This window comes from Python bivittatus, unplaced genomic scaffold (genome assembly GCF_059951505.1).
Source record: "Python bivittatus isolate LINGU-HERP-01145 unplaced genomic scaffold, Pbiv_v1 ctg000080_np1212, whole genome shotgun sequence".
In the NCBI taxonomy this organism is placed as follows: Eukaryota; Metazoa; Chordata; class Lepidosauria; order Squamata; family Pythonidae; genus Python; species Python bivittatus.
The window spans coordinates 80,625,692-80,647,206 of record NW_028277035.1 but is presented as its reverse complement, the minus strand read 5'-3'; the positions used below and the strand labels follow the sequence as shown (position 1 = coordinate 80,647,206).

General features: G+C 42.3%; 1 protein-coding gene and 1 long non-coding RNA gene across 11 annotated transcripts in view; one reads left to right on the top strand and one right to left on the bottom strand.

Moving 5' to 3' along the window:
• PRICKLE2 (prickle planar cell polarity protein 2) overlaps positions 1-21,515 on the bottom strand; it is a 301,204-nt gene that overhangs the window by 134,267 nt on the left and 145,422 nt on the right. For 2 of the 8 annotated variants that reach the window (XM_088134398.1, XM_088134401.1), the window contains exon 1: positions 3,557-4,173. The exons of 1 other annotated variant lie outside the window; for it this stretch is intronic. The gene's annotated coding sequence lies outside the window, so the exon portion shown is untranslated. Of the gene's footprint in view, positions 1-2,727; positions 3,021-3,148; positions 3,428-3,556; positions 4,174-21,515 lie in introns of those variants that run through there. 5 more of the 8 variants (XM_088134403.1, XM_088134400.1, XM_088134402.1 and 2 more) reach the window with 3 other exon arrangements.
• LOC148216747 (uncharacterized) overlaps positions 4,347-21,515 on the top strand; it is a 65,762-nt gene continuing 48,593 nt past the window's right edge. The window contains exons 1-2 of one of the 3 annotated variants that reach the window (XR_015794968.1): positions 4,419-4,521; positions 10,934-11,077. This is a non-coding gene — a long non-coding RNA (uncharacterized LOC148216747). Of the gene's footprint in view, positions 4,522-10,933; positions 11,078-21,515 lie in introns of all 3 variants that reach the window. The other 2 variants (XR_015794967.1, XR_015794969.1) reach the window with 2 other exon arrangements.

Here is a 21,515-nt window from a genome sequence, read left to right as displayed (position 1 = left end):
ATTTTATCTGCTGCCATATCTGTAAAAAGACAATGGAATGCCACTTCTGTACTGTTGCCAAGAAAACTGTTTGGAGTTCAAGGGCACCTTGACCTTACATGTATAGCAACTGCTATATGACAAGCATAGGCAGTCTGCTGATCCCCATTTTGGATTATAATATCCATGATCCTTGGCCACTGGATCTACTGGCTGGAGTCCAAGGAGGCTGAAATTCAAAACATCTGGAGACAAGTAGGTTACTTACCTCTGCTATATGCCCTGATCCTATCTAAGATATTTATGATTAAATAAATAAATGGATTTTGACCTTACACAATGGAACTCAGTTGGACTTACTTCTAATTAGACTTGATTACTTAGTGCTCTCCCCCCCCCCCATTTTTGTTGCATCCCCTATAATCCTTGTGGTTATCTGAGTTTAATTCCTTCACTTTTTTACGGTAGAACTGATTGCCCAGTGACCAAGGAAACAACTAAGACTTTGGCTGTAGCACTGAAAGGCTTTCTCCAAATAGCAGAATTAAAGCCAGAAAATGTCTAGTTAAATTCTTTTACATTTAGTCTTGAATCAGAGATAGCTGAATCTGAAAGCAGTATCCTTTCCAGTTATAATCTGGAAATTGTGTGGGGCTGGGGTGGGGGGAAGCTGGAATGCACTATTGCTATTTGGAAAGGAAGATATTATTGGGTTCACAACTGGCGACAGGAAAGAACATCCTACTTAGCAGGTCTGTGCCAGACAGCTTCAAAAGCAGTGTCATAACAGAGCCTGCTGCCATTGCAACTGGGGCTGCATCTTGTAGAACAAAAGGCTTCCTAATGATGCTCTCTACCCCATCCTTGTTTTTTTTTTCCTTGTGCTTACATGCAGGATAACTGTGGCAAATGGTGGTGATGGTGAAAGCAGAGTGAAATTACAGATGTGGAGGGAGATCATTCAGCCTGCTTTCCAAGTTTCAAGCAACACACTTTAAACTTTGTAAACTTACAAAGCATTCCCACCAATGAAGTTGGGTGTGAAGTTAGCTCAGCCCTTTAGCACAAATGGGAGTAACTCCTAAACACCTGAGAATAATATCTATTTGCTTGTCTCCCTGTCCATCCATCAGTCCATGATTCATACATATCGCCTGTTGGCTGTTCTCATAATCTTGTGCCATGTTCGCCCCAAGTGTTTTGAATGCCTGACTTTGGAAGCTGGGCACCGTTAAGAATTCTCATATGCGAGGGCTGTAAAATGCAACCTCAAACAGCCTTGCAAACGTAGCAGGAGCTGTTGTATACCTAACAGCAATTCAAAGCACATTACCATATGCACTGGGCAGATGCTACCATTTAAGTGCACTTTTTCAGCCGGATGGGTGGGGGGAGGTGGAGGGGCGGGGAGAGGAAGGAATGTTAGGGAGCATGGATATACCTTATTTCCACAACAGTTTGTATAGCATGAGTGAGCTTTTAAAGGCTTACGATGCTCAGTGGTGCACATTTTTTAATGATACTTTCCAAATCAGCAAGATAGCATTCCATCACCTCAATTCAGTAGATTCCTCCATTGCTAAATAAACAGAACCATTCGCCCTCCCCAAGAATGCATGATGTTATCTTTCAGATTCATATTTTATTTTCAACCTAACTGGAGTCCATCTACTTGTTTGCAGCTCTAGCATGCAGGCGCTTACATTTTCAAAGCTGATGCATATGTAAATCTGCAAATGAAGAGCACTGGGGAAAGAAAAAAAAAATAGATCGCAATCTTTTAGAGTGCATTCATGCTAAAGGGAATTCAAGCAAGTTGGGAGTTCTACAACTGCACACAACCAAAGTGATATCTCGCCGCACTACCCTGACAAGCAGCAGCCTTCAGATCCTCAAAGCAATGAGGATTCCAATGCTGGCACTCCAGAGGATGAGGTGAGGGAGATTCTTGAATTAGAAGCAGACACAAAAATCTTGTTTGGAAGCCATGTTGCATTAGAACGATGACAAACTATAGCAAAGCCTTCAGCCACCCTCTGGTTAGCCTCTACTAGCATCAGACTCCTTTCCTACCACTCTGCAATGGTTACAGCGTTACTTGTCTTCCTCCCAACTGTTTTACCATCTTAGACATTCCATTCTGAATGTTTGCTCTGGCAATCCTTCTTGGAAATTGTTTTACAAGGGCCCCTCCCGCTTCCCACAGCCTCAGCGCTACTCTTGATTTAAAAACCACCACAACATGGACAGTCTTCATTTGCAAGGTAGAGGAAGGCTGTATGTTTAAGCCCTCCTGATATTTAAGATAAAAAAAAAACATAAATGGCTATAGGGGTTGCTGACCTGCTCAGGAATATCAGAAAACTTCAGACTCTTTTAAATATAGTTGACAAAATTTGCTATCCCTTGGGATGAACAGGGCTGTGAATACATGCAAGGGAAGAATGGTTTGGATACAACAGGGACATCGTCTGAAGCCAATGGAAATAATTCTGTTTGGGGGCCCCAGACAGAAGATAAAGGGAAAGTATCCTTGAACAATCATGTGAAACATGCACATACTTTTCTCCCCCAGTGGAAAGAACAGAAATACAGAAGTATTTCTGATCACCCATCTAACCCTTGGCATGAGACACCCGAATACTCTCTCCTCCTGGCACTGTTCCTGTGGAACGGGAAGTATCATTAAAGAAGAGCAGGATCAGTTAAGGACAGACCACTAAAAAGGAACAACTGGATTAAATGTACCTGGAAGGAGCGCTTTTCAAGTTAGGCTAACTGGCATCCTCAAGATGGAATCACACATTCCATAATTCAAAGGCTGGCAATAACGGGAGTTGATTCTAATGCATTCTCAAGAACCAGGCTGGGGAAGCTGGTCTGAAGGAGAGGAGGCAGGACAAACAAACCACTGGAAAAACCTCCCTAAGCTTCAGGAACTCCAGGGCACAGCTGACCATTCAGTAAAATGACATTGTTAAAACCACACCACCACCACACGGCTTGTTACTAACTGTGTAAATGAATATAACATCACTAAATTAGGACTTCCTGGTGGTTGGGTATAAATGAACTCTTTCAATAAACAAAAGTGAACAGGCTAGATGAGAGAAGAATGCACACACACACACTCTCTCTCTCACACACATGTAACAGAATCTTCTCCAACCTGTGCCTTCTAGATGAATTATGGCAATGCCAGCCAGCACAGCAGTCCAGCCCAGCCCGTCGGAGAGGACCAAGATGAGGAAGGCTGCTGTAAGATGTATTTCAGCACACTGGGCACTTCGCAGAAATTAGCCCTGCTCCTGCTACGAAAACTCTTTTGCCCTCCCGTCTCTCAAGAGCTGAACCGGAGACAGCCATGAACGGTATCTGGCAGTGCCCTGCTTAAGCGGCCATCCTTGATCATGGTCGCCTTCGGAATCCGAAGCTCCCTTCCAAACAGACCCCAATCAAGGACCAGCACGGGTGAGAAGTAAATTCCAACTTGTCACATGACTCGCTCCTATTCTAAGGCTGCAAGGCTTCCCAACTAGACCCCCAGAAACCGAATTCACCAAGCAGCATCTCTTACCTGTTCCCAGTGCCTCAAAACTCCAAACGTCGGGATGTTCTCGCTACAATCCACGAATTCTTCCTTTCTGCCTTTTTTTTTTTTTCAAACGGACTTTACTTTTCTTTGGGGCGGACTTGCTCGCAAAGCCCCAGAAAAAAGCGCAGCATTGTCAAGTATCTCTTTCCTCCCTCTCTCTCTCTCTCTCTCTTCCTGCAGAACCCTTGGATTCGCTAGCGTGAGATTTCTTGAAATGAGCAACAGCAGGCTTCTTGTCAAAAAAGCCTCTCGGGAAGCAGGCACGCACGCACATAAAAAAAAAAAAAAAGCATAGGGTGGCTTGAGAGGAAAAATCTGCTGTGCAAGCCCCTCAGCGGGGCGGCGGGGAGAAGTGCGACCGCGGCTCGGCGCTCGCATCGGCGTGAGAGCTCAGCATCACTTTCCCCGGATTCGAGCCGGGTTGGGATTCTCTCGCCTTTACCCCGCCCGCCCCGCTCCTTCTTCCCTACAAATCGATTGCCTCTTCCGACAATCCCAAGCAGTCCGGCGGAGCCTCAGCTCCGGTCCGGATTTACCGAATGACCGCTCGAGCCAGCAAGGCTGGGTCCATCCGGGAGCCCCTCCCTCGCCGAATCGGAGCGGCTCGGAGCAGCCTCTCCCAGGCCCGGGGCGGGCGGACGGGCGAGCGAGCGAGCAGGCGGCGCGCGGGCGGGCGGGCTGACGGGCTCGCCTGCTCGCGCGCCGGGCTCAGGAGCCTCGCGGATGCAGAGCTCGCCTCGCCTGCATGCTAATGAGCCCGTGTGATGTCAGCAAGTCAAAGCGCATTTGGGCAGTTCAACGAATTGGCTGGCCAAGCGCCTCGATTTATTTACATGCAAATCAGGTGGTCCTTTTCAGTCCGTAAACCCCGCTCCTCTCCGTTGGCCCTTCACGCTTTCCCTCCGCTTTGCATGGTCAGGGAAGCAGCAGAAGGAAGAAAAGTGAAGGTAAAACTGATTTTTTTTTTTTTTAACCTTTCGCCAAAGTGGGGGGAGGGGGAGCTAGGATGTGCATAAATTAGGCGAGCTATCTTAGCTTCTACAATCCAGACTACAGGATGGGTCAGACCCAAGTCCCTCAATTGCCAGTTTGAGATGTCCGCAAGCAGATTATGAGCACAACAGCAGTGGCTCCCTCGGGTTTCTTAGCAATCGATACGGAGGGAGACTATCCTTCAAAAACCCTGCTCTCAAGTCCCACAGCGTTTTAAAGCTTATGCTCAGAAATATACAAGAATTCAGCAGAGCACTGAATACAAAACTGTGACTGAGCAAAACCCAGGCAAGCCTGTGTGCTTCTCAGTAGGTGCATTTGCAAGACACGTTTAACCATGTATCTGCATTCACGTAAACATGCTAAGGTGTTTTTTTTTTTTTTTAATGGTTTAGAGTGTTGTGCAGATTCAGCCCATTTGGTTAGTTTATGATTCAGTATATTGCATGAATCCAGAAAACAGGTTAATTCACTTTAAATTAAGCACTTTGTGCAAATGTGGTCAGTGTTTCTATGAAGTGGCCATCACTAATTCAGTGTCTTGCAGGTACAACAGGTAAACAGAAGCCTTGCACACTGCCCTTCTTTTTGGCAGTGATTGTTGCTGCATGAAAAAAGACCGAGGCGTTGAATTCCCATAAGACTCAAGCAAAGATGAAAATGCTGCAGGGTCTCTTAGAAACAGCTTGATTTAATGAATCCACAGCTTATCAACCCAAATTTCTATAATGCTCCTGGGGAGATCTCTGATGCTGTCTTCCAAATTAGATCATATGATGTAGTTTTCTACAGCCTAATATTTTTTTCCAAATTAATCCTCATTATAATAATTACAATTATTCATTATAATAATTAATTCCTGCTTTTTTGAATCCAAAGGCCACTCAAAATGTTAACAATAGGTTTTTTTTTAAGTTTAAACTAGGATAAAACTGGTTAAAAGTCACCATTACTTAATTCAGATGGAAAAGGTTTTGCTAAAGAGGAAGTTCTTGACTCTTTTCCAGAGCAGAAAATGTGGGGACTGGCTGCAAATCCCAGGGAGAATGCACCAGTAGCAATGGAGGTGAATATGTGTAGCTCAGGGTTGAACTGTGGAGTCCTTTGGGTTCTCTGAGCTTGGTTCTTTTCTTGCAAACGTTTCATTACCCGGCTAGGTTACCTAGCCGGGTAATGAAATGTTTGCAAGAAAAGAACCAAGCTCAGAGAACCCCAAGGACTCCACAGAATGCACCAGTGCTTGGGAGTAACACAGGAGAAGGCCCTCTCCTGTCAATGTGAAGGCATCTTTAAGAGAGCTCTACTGCTGATCATAATGTCTAAACAGGCTCATCCTGAAATAGCCAGTTCCACGAGTCCACAGACCACAAGCTGCTTAAGGCCTTCAAAGGTAAAAACCAAGAATTTAAATGGTGACCCAAACGCAACTGGCAACCAGTACAGGACTTCCAACAGTGCAAGTCTTCCTGAATCATGCATCAGTCAATAGTCTGGCAGTTGCATTGTATACTAACTGAAGCTTCTAGAGAACCCTCAGAATTAATCCTATGTAGAATCCACTACAGTAGTCAAGCCTCATTATAATAAGACAAAAATGTGAAGGTCTGCCAGCTCAGGGACAGCTGCATGATGTGTATCTATTTTGTGCCATCCCCACCCCATGAGAATCCACGGATAGCCGAGAGTCAAAAAGCACTCCCAAGTTGTGGACCTTCTTTTTCAGGAGGTTCAACTCTATACCAAACAGGCTGAACCCCAATACTAGGGCTTGGTTTCTTACTGACCAATGACACAACTGGGTCTCTGTCTTGTCTGGATTTTAGCTGGCAAAACAGAATTAAGGAAGTTGGAATCCAACCCATATGGAGTGCATCTGGTTGGGGAAAGATGGATCTTAGCCTAAGTCCATTGACCATCTGCTACCTAGTCCTCTAACTGGAGATGCCAGATCCTTTTAATTGAAGGTATTCTATCCAATGGTATAGCTAGATAGTTGCAGTTACTGGATGCAAAATCTTTTGTTCCACTCCACATCCTTTTTAAAAGGCCCCATTCCATTGCTGTCCAATTTTCAGAACTGCTAACAATTAACAAAGAAACAAGCAACACTTTAATAAACACTTTTTGATTAAACAGAAGAAATGCTCTCTGTGCAGGCAGCTTACAATTTGAAGTCCCATAGCACTGCAGAAATAAAACTCAGGTTGTTTCTGCTAAACTCGTGGTGAACATCTTTACATGAAATGTGTAGAATATGGAAAGGGATAAGAACGCTTTGAGCAACAAAGAATAAAATAAGGATCTGTAAGTATATGCGTCCTGCTGCCTTGACCAATGTTCTCAACCTTGGCAATTTGAAGTTGTGTGGACTTCAATTCCCAGGATTCCCCAGCCAGCATGGGGAAGTTTAAAGTCCACACATCTTCAAGATGCCAAGGTTGAGAAACACTGGACTAAACTATATATTTTAAAAGATGCGGTGTGTGGAAGAACTGGTGATGGGGCCTGCTCTGTTCATGATTTCTCAAGTGTGAAGGACATGTTTCATCTGCCCTCCCTGGCCTTTTGAGCCCTGGATTTTAGACCTGAGGTCCAGCTTAACTGCTTCGCTAACTCTGCCAATGTTCTACTTTCCCAACAGCCTGTCTATTGTCTTATCTAAAAATAATTCCCCTGCATGAGCGATGTTATGTTAGGATCTGCCAGTCAAACTAACTTAGGCAGCACTTTTCCCAGAGGCTCCAGCTGGACAGGACCTGTTCCCAACTCCAGCTGTATTTTCTATGGGCCATCTTCCCCAGTACATACACTTTTTTCATTTTGAAAACCTTTTAAAAATGCATACATCCTCCTTTGACAAGATTCAAAATAGATCATGAAACCACCGAAAAATCAAAGCATAGCAAATAATGTTTGATTAATATATTAAAAGAATCTCACAAACCATGTTTCTGCCCCTCTCTCTGTTGCTCTGCAAGTTAATAGAATTTCTTAATAACAGAAACTAGGATTTTCAGAATGGTATCTGAAGCTGCAAGTCTAGCAGGATGGGTCCTGGAAAAATGTCTAATTCTATTGCTAATCCTCCTGAAAGAAAAATGTGGAAACCAATACTCAGGTAAGGTCATTAAAATTTTCCCTAGGAGAAGTAATGGTAGGAAGAGCCAACTTGCAGTATGAATAGCAGAAAACAGCGTTGGTCTGTTCATGATATCCATAAATACAACTATTAGATAGGCAAGGAAGGCAATGGAAGCCCTGCCTTGCCAGTCAAGGGCATCTAAGCAGCGAAATAGGCAGAATATATACTGCATGCCACAAGCCAGAACAAGAAGCAAGGGAACACCTGACCAGCACTATACCAACTACAGACAACTCAGCCAAATTCTGGGAATTTCCCTCTAAATTAGCAAAATCAGCAGAAATTTCTGACATTCTGTAAATTCTAAGGACTTCTTTTCCTGTTACTTATTTAGGAATAGCCTCTATAATCAGTTCAGATTCTCAGATCTAGCTAGAAAAAAATCGGCATACAACAGGCTAGGCATGATTGATTATGGCAATATTTTATTTATATTACTTTTTGATTACATGCCCTCTAGTGAGGGTTGACTCATAGCAACCACATAGAAAGATCTTCTCTGGGACCAGGATCTGTCTCAATCTGACCTTTCTGGTGCATCCACTTTGCTGCTAGTTGTCTGCTTCTCCTCCTTCCTTCCACCTGTCCCAGTAAAATAGACCTCTCACGAAAGCTGTTTCATTGCATAACATGTCCAAAATTGATAACTTGAACCTAATCATTTCTGCCTCAAGTAAGAACTGGATTAATTTGTCCTGATCCATTTGTTTGTTTTCTTGGCTATCCATTGTCTTCTTCAACATCAAAGTTCAAAAGCCTAAATGCGCTTTGTATTCTGCTACTTTAAAATCCAACTTTCACATGTACAGAGTGTCACAGGGAAAACAGTTGCCTGCATGATTCTGATCTTTGAAACTGCACATCACAGCACCTGAATATTTCTTTCATTGCTGTCCTACCAAGTGCTGGTCTGCAGTGCATTTCTTGACTGCTGGTTCCTTTATTGTTGATAGTTGATCCTAAAAGGCAGAAGATACCTACCACTTCAATGTCCTAATTGTCAGTTGAAGGCCTTTCTATACTCAATGAAGCACATATTGAGTTCTTTTGGGTATTCTTTGGCTTTCTCAATTATCTAGTGTGCCTCAGCAATAATGACTCTTGTCATCTGGCTTTTTCTAAAGCTAGTCTGAACATCTGGCACTTCCATTTTCCATCTTTGATGTCTTTGGAAATGTTGTTCTAATATTGCTACTTGTTTCTTCTAACAGCTCTCTGAAGTTCTTCATTAAATTCCTTCCTGAGATCTTTGTCTTTCTTGGCTTTGGCTTCTCTTCTCTCCTTGGCAATTTCCACTGCCTGTTACCTGACATCAAGTCTGCTTTCTTCTGTTTCATGGTGTTTGACACTCTTTTCATGTTTTCCTTCTTTGATTTCATTCCACAGTTCTTCTGGTTCCCTATCAATAAGGTTCAGGACTTCAAAGCGATTCCTGATGTTCTCCTTGAAAATGGTGGGCATAGGCTCAATATCATATAGTGGAAAATGGATGGTTTTCTTCCACTTTAGCTTGACATAGAACTTGCCCATGAGCAGTTTGTGATCTGTTCCACAGTCAGCCCCCGGTTACATCTTTGCTGTTTTAATTGAATCCTTCAAAGTCTTTGTACAACAATACAGTCAATTTCATTTTAGTGTACTTTGTTTGGTAATGCCCATATATATAGCTGTAGTTTTGATTGTTTGAAAACTCTGTTAAAGAAATAATGGATTAGCAAAAACTAATAAGTCATTTTCCTGCTTATTTTCCTAGGCTATTCAGTCCAACCACATTTTCCTCCTTAGTATCCCAACTTTGGCATTTCAGTCTTCAACCACAAGCAGCACACCTTAGTCTCATATTCTGTCAATTTCAGATTGAACTTGACCAGAAAACTCATGAACCACCTCTTCTTCTGCATCAGTGATTAGAGCAAAAACCTGGATAATCACCACATTAAAGCGTTGCCTATAAAGTCTAACTGATATTATTCAGTCACTGACTGCATTGTACCCAAGTACTGTATTTGCTATCTCTTTCCTGGCTATGAAAGCAACACTGTTCCTTCTTTAGTTTTCTTGTCTTGAGTAATAAACAGCATGATCTTCTGACTGAAAGAATCCCATTCCAGTCCATTTCAATTTACCTAAGATATCAGTGGTGTTGAACTTTCCCATGTTCATGCTTCTTATGTTCCATGTTCTCATTGTAATTCTGTCTTTGCAGCTTTGGAACTAGACGCCCCATTGGCTTTAATCTAGCCACATCATAAACACCATTAGTACTTGGAAAGAATCTCATCTCTTCCTCAGTAACATGCTCAGTGCCATCTGACCTGAGGGGCCCTTTATCTGGCACTATATCATTAGTATGTTGTCGATCCGTGTGGTTTTCTTGGTAAAATACAGGAATGGTTTATTATTGCCTTCTCCCGTACACTATGAAATGATTGCCATTGTTACTAAAGTGATGTTTCATTGCCAGCATCTTCCTGTCTTGGAATATATGTCTCTGTTTGCTTTAGTTGGGCAGCAGGGATGACCTTAGGTGACTCTGCTGGGAGCTTACAAGCCTTGGCATACACACCCAACATTCTTTCCTCATCCCTCCTAGGAGCACCCACTGTGCCATGACGAGGCAGCATAGCAAGACTTGAAGGGGATTATATTAATTACCTTTTCATAAACAAACTCTAGAATTCTGTAAGGTCTGACTTTATGATGAGGATAAATGGCACAGATAGATCAATCAGTGCACAGATAGATCAGTCCCATTAATGTTAATACTATGTTTGAGCTGTGCAAAGTTTTGGATTCATTTCCCACTGAGCTGTAGAAGTGCCCATATAGCACTTGTTTGCAGCTCTTTAAAGCAGTTATGTCTTTTGTGGGATCACATGGCAGTTGCCAAGGGGAGCTGCACAATCTCAGGAAAAGGTGAAGCAGCTTTAAAGAACCGTGAACAGATGCTACACATTTGCTCCACAGTATCTGTTTGGAACTGAATCTAAGGCACTGCATATCCCAAATAATGCATATACCTACAATGACATGCCTACGCACACCAGACTCCTGGCAGTGTGTTCAAGACAATGATGGAATTATAACAAGCGAATAGTTATGCAAACAGAATCTCAGAACACTCACTGAGCATTTGGTGAAAGTCTGATGCCTTTATGAAGTTTTCTTATTTTAATTATATGGATTTACAGCACAACCCTGGACGTTTTTTTTTTTTTTTTTAGAAGCAAGCCCCTTTATTTTCAGTGAAGTTTACTCCCTTAAGGCAGCCAAGCATGGAAGGCACAAAGCCAAATCTATAGGATGTATTACTCCCTGAAGCTAATGGATTACTTTCTCCTTGTATATTCTTCCTCATTTCTACATATGTAAGTATTAAAGTAGATTCAGATCTATTCCCCCACTGACTAGCATTGCTTGATTAGTAATAGTTCAGTTGAGTGATAATGGGGCCCCTAATACATAGGGGATCCATGATTTTATGGCCTGATGCAAAAATAGTGAAACTCAAAGAATATGCCTTCAGTTTGCAAAAACTAAAGCCACCACTAGCAATATTCGAAAAGCAGCCAGACTAAGCCCAATCTTGGCTTGACCCCAGAGCAGCAGTCACCAAAGAAAATACAGTAGGACCAGTGTCTATGGATGGGATTCAGTCAGCAAAGAGAAGAGAAAGCAGTGGAGCCAGAAACAGCCAATTATATATGATCCAGTGATTTTAAAAATTATTACTATTATTCCGCTTGACTTAATTCAGGCTATGGCTGTGAAAATGGCCGCTGCTTGCATAGTAGATATGAATCCATTGACCACAGTATACTTTTAGCAGGTATAATCTTAAATGACTGGCTGAATTTACACTAGGTCATACTATGGTTTAGCTCCAATGTATTATTACAATGTGTGAACCCATTCATAATTATTTAGCATTGTGAGTGAACCGAGCCATCATGGTTTGTTCAAGAGACCACAGTTAAAACCCTAGTGTTGTGTTTCGTGTGAATACTGCCGCTAATTATTTTCGTTATAACTGCAAATTAACTCTTGCTAAAGTTGAATGTTGTAGGGACGAACAAGGAGAATGATTTTAAATAGCCTTTTTTCCTGCCTTAATGGTCATGGAAAATGTTAAGCACTCTGACTAGCCCATTTAAATGTAGGGCTTGAATTGCTACCCATGGGGCCAGAAGAATTTGCTCCAGGAAAGCGTCCTTCCCCCAATTCACAAGCCCAACACTCTCATGCATCTCTTAACTCCCACCTCAGCTTTCGTCATTCCAGGCAGTCAAAGATGGATGTCTGGGTTAAAAATTTAGGCTGGAGTGCTTAATCTGGACTAAAGACAAGAATTTGTTATGGCCCCGCTATGCGTCCTGCCAACCCCTCCATCCCATAATGGGGTTTATAGTCAACCCAATGTATGTTAATTGAAGCAATGAAAAAGTGGGCCCAAACTCAACAAGGCAAAAGCAAGCAAGAACTTTGTTTGCAAAATTGGAATTTAAAACAGGGACAAATTATAACTTGCTTAAGGCAGTAATTGTCTTTGGAAGCCTTGCTAAAGCCACAGGCCTTGGCTTAGACAATGATGATCCACCATCTAATAGGATAACGTCTGGTTCAGGCTACCTTATATTACATAGCTTAGTAAATGCTTGGGACATATCTATAATAGCAAAGTAGGAGAAAAGAGCCAATTTATGAAAAAATTGTATTATAAATAGATGCAGGCTGTGCTGGAGTAGGATCTGCATCTGAACGAGCAGTACATAATCATAGATTCAGTAGCAAGTCAATGCCCTTACTTCCAGACTACCTCTGATCTCGGGGAGGGGGATGTTTGGAGCGGGGGAGACACAGGTGACACATATTTGCAAACCAAACTATTTGGAGAGTGAATGTCTATTTTTGATTGAAAAGAAGTATCTGTTTCTAAAATTCGTTAATTAGGTTCCGATTCTGGCCCTCACTTTTTATTTCAGATACAGAAGGATACATATTCCTACTCTACATTAAGTGCAATGATGCTTATGAGCCAATGACTATAAACATGAAGCTACATTTTTCAAAATTCAAATTCTCACTGGAAAAAGTTTGGCATTTTTGTTCAGCATCTCATTTTAGAGTTGTTTCCATTCTTTTTCTGGTACATATCCATTTACATAAATAGTTCACTTCTAGGAAAAAGAACAATCTATATTTAAGCCAGGCTCCTGTGATCCCTCAGCTAGAACAGCCTTCTGCAAACTAATTGCCCTCCAGATGTGTGGAATTCTGTTCCCAGAATTTTGCAGGCAACCTGGTTAACACTAGGAATTCTGGGAGCTGACCTAACTTCGGAAGAGAACCTAAACCAGTGTTTCTCAACCTTGACAACTTTAGGATGTGTGACTTCAACTCCCAGAATTCCCCAGCCAGCATGGGGAACACTGTGCTAGACTGTAGAAGCCAGAGCTAGGAGGCTGGAGAAAATGACTTGCCATCACTACTAATCTCCAGCATTTCCCATTTGCTGTTGGTAACCTTCTTTGGAGGCGAGATGAAGGATCCAGTTATGAATCGTCTAAGCGAGTGAGAGAAGTGACAAGCAGCTATGACTCCTTGACATGCAATAAGACACCAACCCACCCTACTAGTTCTGATTTTGTTCGTAATTCATTGTTTTCAAATGTAATACCGAACATTGATGATGGCAATGTTTATTGTGAATTCTGTGAGCAAAGTCCACTGGGAAATGCTGTGATATGATATGAATTGTAAAATAAGAAGAAGAAAGACAAAAAAGTGTGGATAGTGGATATTGCAATACTTGGAGACAGCAGAAGAGAAGAGAAAGAACTGGAGAAAATCACAAAATATAAGGACCTGAAAATAGAAGTAGAATGACTGTGGCAAAAGAAAGCAAAGATAGTACCAGTAGTTATAGGCACCTTAGGTGCAATCCCAAAACATCTGGGGCACCACTTGAAGACCATCAGCGTTGACAAAATCACCATGAGTCAATTGCAAGAGGCAGCTTTACTTGGAACAGCTTATATCCTGTGACGATACCTCTAATGCCATCAAACAACATCTGCCTATCCCAGGTCCTTGGAAAAGACTTGATAGATGGATAAAAATGCCAAATCCAGTCTAAACATCTGGCTGACTCTGCAAGCAACCATAATAATGTATTAAGTTGTATATAATGAAATGAATAAAATATTTAAAAAGGCCAACAAGGCAGAGTATTAGAAAGGAACAAAAGTATGAATAAAGCCACCACCACTGTCTCAGAATAGGATAGCACACCTGCTTGCTTCCTTCCCTTCCCTTCCCTTCCCTTCCCTCAATCTTCCCAGTATCCATCCTCCCTCCCTCCCTCTGCCTCCCTTCATCCATTTCTGATGTCCCAGGGTGCATATTCCACTGGTCTATCCACCCTTCAATCTTCTCAACATCTTCCTGTCCTTCACTCTCCTTAGCTGCTGCCACTAACATCTTTGGTTTTTCCATTCTTAAACCCCAAACCACTTCTGCCTGGAACAACTGCATTTCAGTCCATATCCATTTCATTCTCTGTATGGATCAACACATCTGAAGCCCACGTTTCAGTGGATTCACTAAAGGAATTATATATAAAACCAGGAATAATATATGAAGCCAGGAGCAGCATGGATGAAAGGAACAGAAAAAGATTATTCATTTTTTTATACTATGAGATTATGAAAACTCTGGAACTCTTTAGGAATCTATGCAGGAAAAGACAGGACATATAATGGGAATCGCAAAATCCTAAGGCAAATTCATGAAGCACAGCTCTATCACGCTTATTTATTAAGGCAGCCAGCAAATAAGCCTATTTCTTTAAGGTATTCCAAAATCTAAGAGCTGAGCTGGATGCAATCAGCAGCTGGCCTGCTCCTGAAATGGACACCCATCACTGTCCCCCTTGTTTACAGCAGCTGTGGCAAGACATCTCCCATCAGTTTACAGCAGAGATAGGCAGTCTTGTGTTAAATAGCCTGTGTGTGGGGTGGGGATGAGGGCTAGAGAAGGAGAGCAATACTGCACAGGCCAGGATTTCTCATTTGTTTCTGGAGTTTTTGGTGAGGGAGGGGGATTCTTTGCTTTTAAAACAGTGGTGCTCTGTCTTAGGGCTTGTGAGTTCAGTTCAGTTCATCAAAATGTGAAACTATGCTGCTAATTTTCTGAGGCTGCTAATCCTGCCCCTGAAGTTTAGGGGCACAGTCTCAAGAAGACTCTGGGGCCACAGAAAGGCAGCTGCTAGTTTCATGTGGGCCTGGGACAGCAGTTTCCCCACTTCTTTGTCTATCATCTGCTCTATTTCTACAGTAAAACAAGCAACTCAGAGGACATACAAGAGAGCTCTACAAAATTAAGCGTCGTGTAGAGAAAAGGGATAGAGATTTTCTTCCTTTTTCATAAACCTAGCAGTTGGCAACTGGCAGGAGATTAAGAAGAAACAAAAACCATTTCTTCACAATGGACACATTACTAATTTATGGAATTTACTGTCACGGGGCAGATGGACAGCCACCACATGTTCAAAGGATGAACGTTCAAAGGATGGAGGCAGACAACATAGGAGTTCGGATCTTGGTTGGAGGCTTCTCAGATGGAAAAGCTGGGATTCTGAAAGCTTAGATGGTGTGATCCAGTGAGACTCCACGTAACTCCCTCCCAAAGCAGCAACTAGGGCGGGCACGTGGATGATTGATTTGTAACTCCTTCCAGCACCATTTGGCTTGTCTACAAAGCAATCTTTCACATACTTTCTTCTTCTCTCACTTTCTGACAGGTTGAATAAGTAGTGCTATACTAGTAAAAGAGGAATTGCATCATTCCCTCAAAGAAGAGGGAGATGATACACATTTGAATAAAATTTGCATGTGCAATCGTTGCCATATGATATGAAGAGACATCAAATTTAATCTGCATACCATATACTCTATCACATTACTCAGAGGAAAATTGTGTAAACAAGTAAACAGCTCAGTCTGTTGACTAGGTACTAAGTACTCATGAGCAAATATAAAGGCCTCTGCATCTTCTCATATTTTCTGGTCTTTGCCATAGCTTTCAGCTGGACAGCCTTTCCAAGGAGAAGACTCTCCTCACAGAAGTAGGACTTTTGGCCACTGGAGATGTAGCAGCCAGCTGCCACAGGGTGATAACTGCTTTATATCTATCCAGGTTGCCCTTGTGCTATCTAGGACAAGAGAACAGGCTAAAATAGGAATACAAATGTTGTCATAAAGCAAAAGCATATAGCAATGCTTTCTTCTGGTGGTTCTTAAATTGGGGCTCAGATGTTCAAATTCCACACAGCCATCCTTCCTCTCCCCTCTTCACCTAGGATGATAATAATGACCTAATTTCTGAGGATGGGTAATGGGGGTGAAGCAGTTTGGCAATTCAAAAAAGGACTATATAAATGTTATTTTAAATATTGTTGGCTATAGGAAAGGAATGAATGTTATGTGATGGCTGGCTGTACTGTGGTATGTGTATGTGTGCATACATGCTGTTTCATAAAACATCTGGTTACTACATTACTGTAGTAACTTAACATATCAAATTCTGTGTGTATGTGGGTGGGTGTGTTTGTATGTGTATCTGTGCATTTCCCTCTCAGTTCTTCCATAAAATTAGAGTAACCATCTCACCTGGCCAAAAAACATTGTCCATTACAAAAATGAGCTCTAAGGCCTGTTTCATTGTAAGTGGGCAAAGAGAAACAAGCATCTTCAGAGAACTCGTAAAAGCACCACAGCAATTCCTACTTCAGTGACAGTAACCTTAATGGAAAACTACCTGCCCTCTTATCTATCTTTGGAGACTAAACAAAGCATTGTTGAGACATAAAGGCTACATTCATTTAGCCTGAACTAATTTAGCATTCAGAGGAAAGTATTCAGCATTCATACTATCCAAAGTAGCTTCCATGGCCGATTTGCTTTCCTACAGTGCATCTAGTTCAGTTCTCCCATTTGCATTTTGGGATTGGCTATTTTCTTTTTCAACCAAGATCTACGTTGCTCATGCTTTGCTTGTGAAATGGCTAGGAACAAGGTAGAGAGATTTATGAGTGAGCCTAGCTATCTTTCGTAAAGTTCTGATGCATGCAACTTGAGGCACCAATTATAAATGTGTGGTGGCCGGATGATTGCCCTGATGGATGGGAGTTATGCAATTGGTCTCAAAATTAGGATTTTTGTTTACTGGCCAGCTCCATGCAAAGTGTCACATAGACATCAAGAGGCTATTTGCCTAAGGAGGACACCTGTGAGCATGCGTATCAGCTTTTTAACAAAGATAAATAAGGCACAGATAGAGGAGGTTGTTGGCCTTGTGCTTGTGCTGTGTGGACTCGAGGTGCAATGTGAGTCAAGGAACAGTTGGAGAGAGAATCCTTGGAGGAAGGAGGAATCTTCAACTAAGGACACAGCAGGAACCAACAGGATCCATAATGCAGAGTAGCTAATTGAAAAGAACAGAGGCTGTATTTGAAAAGGACCGATCAGAAGCTAGTGAGCAAAAGCTTGACCAAGGTGCTAGAATTAGCTGAAATATTTTTACCCAGGGCTCAAAGGATGTCTCCTTTAATTTCTCCTCCCTTATTTGAGGCTTAAGTTAAGAATTCTCAGCTGCTTCTATCCTCACTTCTGGCTTCTGAACCACCTTCTGAACATATATGAGGGTATCTAATATCATGTCTGCTCCTAGCTTTGCAGGAATGTATTTACTTATTATCTCAATTTATATGGCCACCATCAATCTCAAATTCATGAGTCTGGGTGGCTAGCAATAATCAGAACAGCATAAAAAACAAAGGACACCAACACACATGATTCACAGCCAGGGTAAAAACAAATTCACCAATAACAAATCATTGAACGGGTTCAGCCATACCTCCAGATCCCCAGGCCTAGTGACAGAACCGAGTCTTTAAGGCCTTGTGAAAGGCTGACAGGGTTAGGGCAGTCTGACCTCTGAGAGAATGATATTCCAAAGGGTAAGTCCCATGACAGAAAAGGCTCTCTTCCTGCCCTCACCCCAGATGACACTTCCTAAGAGATGGGAACCAGAGCATGCCTCTTCTGCTGGACCTGATGGGATGGGCAGATCTAATCAGGCTGAGGCAGGCCCTCAAATAAACTAGCCCCATGCCATGAATGGATATACTGATTGCAACCAGCACTGGAAGGATATTGGCAACCAATACAGCTTGCAGAGCAGAGGTGTAAGATGTGCTGATTGAGGAGCACAAATATCCATCCGTGCTACTGCATACTATATTAGCTGTAGCTTCTGGATGGTCTTCAGGGGCTGCAACATGTAAAGTGGATTGTAGTGGTTCATTCGGGAGGTGACCAAGGCAAGAGTGACTGTGAGCAGGGCCTCATGGTCCAGGAAAGGGTACAAAGCATAAAATTGTGCAAAGTTCCTTGAATTGTTCCTTGAACAAGAGCTGTGAGTCCAGGATGGTTCAGTTTGGGGTAGTGCAGCCCCATCCAGAACTAAGGATGGAAAACCTCTGAAACCAGGGAGCCCTAATATTCAAAGCTGCTCAGTCTTCCTAGGGCTGAGTTGAAGCCTGTTGTTTCCCATCCAACCCTCCACAACCTCCAGCCACCGAGACAGATCCTCCACATCATCACTTGGATGGCCAGATGCAAAGTTGGGGAACAGCCAGTGGCTTCGTGTAGATGTTAAACAGGAGCAAAGAGGGGACCAAACCCTGTGAAACCCCACAAAGCAGTGGCCGTGGGCTGGCCCTCTCCCCATCATCAACACTGACTGGAACTGAGCCAAAGGAAGAAAACCAGCACAGCACAGCACTACCCACTCCCAATCCCTGGAGCTGATCCAGAATATCAAAAGCCACTGAGAATTCAAGAAGAGCAAGGATTGATACACCACCTCTATCCCGCTCCCATTGGAAGTAATCTACAAGTGCAGTCAATGCTATTTCAGTCCCATATCCAGGACTGAATCCTGACTGAAAGCAGTCCAGATAATTCATTTTCTCTGGGGATCTCGGGCTGCTGCATGACCACCTTTTCTGCAATCTTCACCTAAAAGGAAAGGTTGGAAACCAGACAAAATTGTCCAGGTCAAGCAAAGGCTTCTTGAGGATGGGGCAAACCACAGCCTTTTTAAGAGAAAGCAGGACAACCCACTCTCTCAAGGAAGACTTCGCCACCACCTGAATCCAACCACATGTCAATTTCCTGAATAGACTTTGGAATTCTGGATCCAAATTCCTCCTCCTGCTGCACCAGCTTACTTCTCTTTCTTATGCACTCTTATCTTGCCCCTGGATCTATTCCAAAATCCACTAACTCTGAGCTATTCTGACAATATTTTTAAAAATGTATCACAAGCCAGCAGTCAAAAAAGGCAAAAGAGAGGGGAAATAATGCTGTTGCAAAGTTGCAAGCTGAGTTCTTTGATTTGGTTTGTATTTTTAAGAAGGCTGCATTCCTGATGCCCTTTTAGGTGGTAGTAAACCACATTGAACATCCATCCAAGTAGACACACTGCACTATAGCAAGTTATCCAAATATTGTATAAGAAAAAAAAAATCCATAGAGAGTGGGGAGTGATTAGAAGAATTTTATATAGTGTTATATGAATGGCAAGTTTGCATGCTTTTTGATTCTCTCAAAGGAGGCTGCAATCTTATATAGTTTACTTACCTGGAAATATTCAACCACGCTGAATCTAGTGAGACTTACTTCTGAGGAAGCAAGCAAGGAAAAGATGCATGCAAGCAATGTCCTGGTTTATTTTGGAAGTGCCCTTTTTTAGGGGGGCTCTATGAGCTTTATTTTGGCCCTGTTAAAATTAAAATGTGGACATCACAGCCTTTCCCAGAATTGAACTATTTAAGGTTCTTTACCCCATTTCATGCAAAATGAAGTACAGGTACTCCTCATTTAGTGACTGCATTTGGTTCTGATGACTCCATCATTAAGTGAAATGGTTGCTAAATGAACAAGTATGTGACAGAGAGAGAGCAATTCTGCGAAGATCACTGGTTGCTGCCATTTCATTCACATAAAGTTCTGTCATACAGTATCCTGTGCCTGAGCCATTTCCCCCCCTTTTTTGGCCCCCTTACAGGCAGAGAGATTGCTTGCTTTCTGAGATGCTTTTCTCCTCAGCCAAGTGCAAGTTAACAAGCTCAGCTCTATGAACTTAATTAGTTGATTAGAACCCTCTGGGCTGGTAGCTGCTGCCTGAAACTGACCAGACCTCACTCAGTTTCTCACCGAAGGCTTTTGTTGTCATAAATTTGCCAGCACTGGTCAGAAAATGAATTTTTTATTACTGTTTATTACTGTTGTATTTGTGAACAGTTGCTATCTGAGACAGTTGTTAAATGAGGACTACCTGTAAGAATTTTAAAAAGAAAAAAAAACACTATTTGCATATCTTTTTTATTTGATTGATACAAAGACTATCTTTTTAGGACCTTAAGCAAGGAATATGTGCCTGGAGGAAGTAGGAGAAGCACTTTCATGTCTACGAGTTGTGTTAGGCAGCCTTGAAATAGCTGTGCAGAGATTTCAGATTTTGAAATGTTAGCAGGTGTGCTGGAAACATGACTAATGACATGATGGTATTAGCAGAGCGCAAGGCCAATGTTGTCAGTCCTTTTTGGGTTGGGTAGGAGAGTTCAGGGTCAAAATGGCCTTATAGTTCCTTATCCTAATGGGAAAAACAGAGAGAGTCCTTGAGCCCACCCAAAGGCCAAAACAGGGGGCTCCCATTCCCTCCAGGGTGCCCGGGGGGTCCACAGCTTGTTGGGGATTGCCCTGTCCCTGCTGTATCAACGCTTGGAGGATATTATGGGGAAGATTCAGCTCAATACAGCTTGCAGGCAGCAGGGTGGCAACTACTACTGGGAGAATTATTCTTCCCAATAATTTCCGGTCAGACTATTTTGGATCTCTTGTTCCTTGGATGTTTTTGCTCCTCTTTTGCCTGTGCTTGCCTTCCTTTGGCTCAACCAAACATAGAGGGCAGCCTGCCCTCTATTTGGCTGCTGCAATTTGCTGCACACTTTCCAAGGGTGTTTCATTAAGAGACCAAGTATATAGGGTAAGCCAAGAGAACACGCTTGACACAAGTTGCTTTAATGACTTTCACAGCCAGGGAGATGTACGATGTTAACACTCAGGAGATGAGTCTACTGCTATGAGTTACTTTACTGAACAGCAAAGAAGATAAAAGAAGACATAAAAGAGGATGTCTTGATTTTTTTAAAAAAATTTTAAATCAGCTTACCTGTGCCATGGGTTGAATGAAAATGACCAATGGCTTCCAGGTCAGATTACTGCTGCAGTGATGTTTATCCTACCAAATTTGAAGGAAGATGATGTGACAAATTCTCTGCTTTTTTTGTTGCTCATAAGTGGTGGGAAATGATACATTAGAAAGCTATAGGAAAGAGAGAGAGAGAGATCCCACATTTGATAGTTACATCTTTGGGGTTTTCTATGAATATCCTCAGTTTGGGTATAGGTGTTTCTTAACTGTGGGAGTTATCAGAGTAATTACTCTCTCCTTCTTTCCCATTCCTTGGGAGAAGATAAGCATAAACAATATCAGTCCCTGTTCTATACCATAAACATACAGTTTTGTTAAACCAGGGAGGGGGAGCAGAATGTCATATCTGAGTGATTTGGGTCGTGATTTGATTACTTAGTTGGGACGGATATGGCATTCTTTTGAACACCCGCTGTTGCAAAGCTTCTACCAACAGGGCACAGAGTTAGTTGCCAGGCAATCTGA